Below are 3,890 nucleotides of genomic sequence, written 5' to 3' on the forward strand. Positions count from 1 at the left end.
GGCTTTTTATGGTTTTTTTTTAATCTATTCTTGTATTTTATTCTTTTATTTCGGTTTATTTTTCTGTACAGCACTGGAGGTTTTTTTGCACAGTAATTCTATGTTTTTTAATCTATTCTTGTATTTTATTCTTTATTTCAGTTTTTATTTATTCTTCTGTACAGTACTGGGTTTTTTCTGTACAGTCGTTCTATGTTTTTTTTTAATCTATTCTTGTATTTATTCTTTATTTCGGTTTTATTTATTCTTCGGTACAGCACTTTGGTTCACTGTGGTTGTTTTAAAGTGCTTTACAAATAAAGTTGGATTGGATTATTGTTTTATATCCCAGACACCTGAATTATTCAACGTGTCCACATACTTTTGGCCATATTGTGTTTATTAAAAAAAAAAAAAAAGGGGTAGCAGTGGTTAAAAAACATGTAAAGTGCCAAAAAAACCTGTCATTTATGTTAAATTAAAGTCAGTTTCAATAATTTACCAGTGTCTTTGTCCTGACACTTTTTTTTTTTAAATTGAACGTTCCATTCCAGCTCAAAAACAGACCGTTGGGACACGAGGATTGTTGGTGCTGATTGAAGACTTTGTGCTTTGGGCGTTTTGTTTTTGTTTGTTTTTTTTTTTCGGACGACCTCGAGGTCCGTGGAGCAGAGGAGGAGAGGGTGGACAGAACCACGCCGGCGTCCCAAACTAACGCCAACGCCGCCGCTTTAATGCCGGACGGGAGCGAGTCACGACGTCACAACCTCCGACGAATGGAAGACTGATTAAATACTGAACCTGACAACACTGAGGGAGCAGAAGAGTGGGTTTGATTCAACCGTAAAAGGGTTCGTCTGAGTGTTTTAAAGCACAGCTGGAGACCAGGAGCTCATGAAAGCACATTTTACTTAGGATCGGTACAAGCTAAAGGATCCTTTTTATTATTTTTTAACTGAAATGACTGAGAAATGACAGTTAAAATTCACTCACACTTAGATTTTTTACCTTAGTTTAATGTTCAGACAGATTTGGATATTGTTACTTATTTATTTAAGATATTATTTTGACTCAGATGTAATTAAGAGCTAATGTTAGCCACTTCATCATGTGATAAATAGGACAATTCTTCCATCAGCCTTTGAAACCCACTGACAGTCGACCTCTGGTTTATTGGGTTATTGTGTCAATTCTGCTTTTTCTTATTAATGAACTTAAGTTTGCCCTTAATTTACTTAAAATTTACTTAAATACTCTGTAAAATTCAGCTGCTTTTTCAAGTGTGAATGTTTTTTCTTTTTAATGAACTTCAGTTTCCTTTAACTTAATTAAATCCTCTTTTATAAATTCAGCTGCTTTCTCAAGTGTGAATTCTGTATTTTCCTTTTAATAAACGTAAGTTTCCCTTAACTTAATGAAATCCTCATTTACTTTATAAAATTCAGCTGCTTTTATAGTTATGTGAATTCTGCATTTTCTTATTAATGAACTTAAGTTTTTCCTTAACTTTTGAAATCCTCTTTTATAAAATTCAGCTACTTTTTCAAATTGTGTGAATTCTGCTTTTTCTTTTTAATTAAGTTTTTTCCTTAATTTACGTCAGATGTACTAAAATCCAATCCCGCTGCTTTTATCATTGCGTGAATTCTATATTTCTTATTAATGAACTTAAGTTTTTCCTTAATTTACTGTAAATTTACCCCAATACTCATACATTATAAAATCAGCTCCTTTTTCAAGTGCGAGTTCTGCTTTTCTTATTAATGAACTTAAGGCTCCCTTAACTGAATTAAATCTTCATTTACTCTGTAAAATTCAGCTGTTTTTTTAAATTGTGTGAATTCTGCTTTTTCTTTTTAATGAACTTAAGTTTTCCCTTAACTTAATTAAATCCTCTTTGTAAAATTCAGCTGCTTTTATATTTATTGAATTCTTTCTTTTTAATGAACTTAGTTTTCCTTTAACTTAATTAAATCCTCTCTTCCCTTTGTAAACTTCAGTTACTTTTCAATGGAAGTTAATCTGAATATTCAGAAGAACGGCCCTAGAAACTACGTTGCGTTTATGTAAAATAAAAAAAGGGAAGCAGCTACAACACTTGTCCATTTTTGTGCCGTACTTTGACTGTTTTCACACTGATAAAATGACACAAAGTCACACAATAACCCAAACAAACTGGAGTTCTATGAGGTTAAAGTAACATTTCTATCAAAAGGAGGAGAAGAGAGGGGCTTAAAGATGTCCGTTTTCCATCTTAAAGGTCTGTCCGACAGTGAAAATATTCCTTCTTAAGTTTTTAGTTTGAGTACTGATACGTAAAACTATGCTGTTAGAGCCATAGACGAGCCGTGACGCGGGTTCATCCAACTTCATTCTACTCGATGTTAGACGCTGGGTTTGGACACACATTCTCTACTAATAAAAGCAGATCTTATCCTAAATAAAACCCACTTTAAAAGATCAGAACTAACCTTTTACGTCCAATATTTTAGCGCTGTATAATCAAACACTGACTGAGGAGGTTGGACATGTACAAAAACAGACACGTATTGCTTTATATCCCTCATTTTTTTTCTGCTAAACTCATACGACCGCTGTTAAAGGCCAGACTTGGGTCAATTTAACGGCAGAATAAACCTGAACGCAGCTGGGATTGATAAACTATGTGGACAAAAGTATGTGGACAGGTTGAATTAGGCGTTTCTTTTCTACAAAACAATAATAACAAATGTCAGAATATAGTTTTATATTGGGATAAATATCATTACATTGGTTTTTTCTTAGTTTCTCTTGACACTGATTTAGTTTTTTTTTTATCCATGACTGATTTTAAATGTTCTGCCTCTAAATTTCTAAATATTTTCAGGTGCTTTTTGGTTCAATTTTTATGCTTGTGTTGCTCATTTTTGTTCATTTTGATGCTTTTTTGTTCTCTTTCATGCCTGTGTTGTTCATTTTTAATAATTCTGTTACTTATGTTACTTTTAACTGATTTTTATTTTTTGCTAACTATCTACTTTTTTACTTTGTGTGTCTTTTGCTCATTATGATGCTCTTGTCTTCATTTTTGTTCATTTTTTATGCTTTGTTGCTCATTTTTGTTCATTGTGAAGCTCATTTGTTCTCTTTTATGTTGTTGTTCATTTTTATTAATTTTGTTGCTTATTCTGTTACTTTTTACTGATTTTTTTTTTTTTTTGCTAACCACCCACTTTTCTTCAAAAGAAGAAAGAGCTCCCATTAAACTTTAAGGAAATATTGATGTTTTTATCTTAAATCTCATGAACTGGGCATCTTACATCTGTCGACATGATGTGTCCCAATATTTATGTCCATATAGTTTAGAAACATCAATATTTCCTTCAAGTTTAATGGGAGATTTTTCTTCCTCAGTCAGACGTGAAAAAGTTACGGAAGACGATTAGGGCCACTGGAAAAAAAAATTGAAATTAAGGTCCACTGTATTTTTTTTTAATTATTATTATGAGAAAAAGTCAAAATTCTGAGATTAAAGTCAAAATTTAAAAAAAAAAAAAAATTGAATTCTGACTTTAATCTCAGAATAATAATAAAAAATATATATTGAACCTTAATTTTATTATTTTTTTTTTTCCAGTGGCCCTAATCCTCTTCCATAGAAAGTAGATGGCTAGTTGTGGTAGAAAATTACTATTTACAGTCAGGGCAGGAAAAATATTTTTGCAATTTAGAGGAAGAACATGTAAAATCATAGTCATGGATTTAAAAAAAACAAAAAAAAAAAACAATCAATGTTGAGAGAAATTAAGTCAAATCCATCTCTGAGGCATTTCGGAAACAATTTAACAATTTCACCCAAACTAACCAATGCAATGATATTTATCCCAATATAAAAACTATATTCTGACATTAGTCGTTATTGTTTCGTTAGA

General features: G+C 31.5%; 1 long non-coding RNA gene across 1 annotated transcript; it reads right to left on the minus strand.

The window, feature by feature from the left end:
- Positions 1–613: 613 nt before the first annotated feature.
- On the minus strand, positions 614–1,741 carry LOC115415115 (uncharacterized). Its single transcript, XR_003934765.1, has 2 exons — positions 1,391–1,741; positions 614–1,224 (listed from the first exon to the last, which is right to left on the minus strand). It is a non-coding gene; the product is annotated as an uncharacterized LOC115415115 (long non-coding RNA).
- Between the last annotated feature and the right edge of the window lie 2,149 nt (positions 1,742–3,890).

This window comes from Sphaeramia orbicularis, chromosome 24 (genome assembly GCF_902148855.1).
Source record: "Sphaeramia orbicularis chromosome 24, fSphaOr1.1, whole genome shotgun sequence".
Classification (NCBI taxonomy): Eukaryota; Metazoa; Chordata; class Actinopteri; order Kurtiformes; family Apogonidae; genus Sphaeramia; species Sphaeramia orbicularis.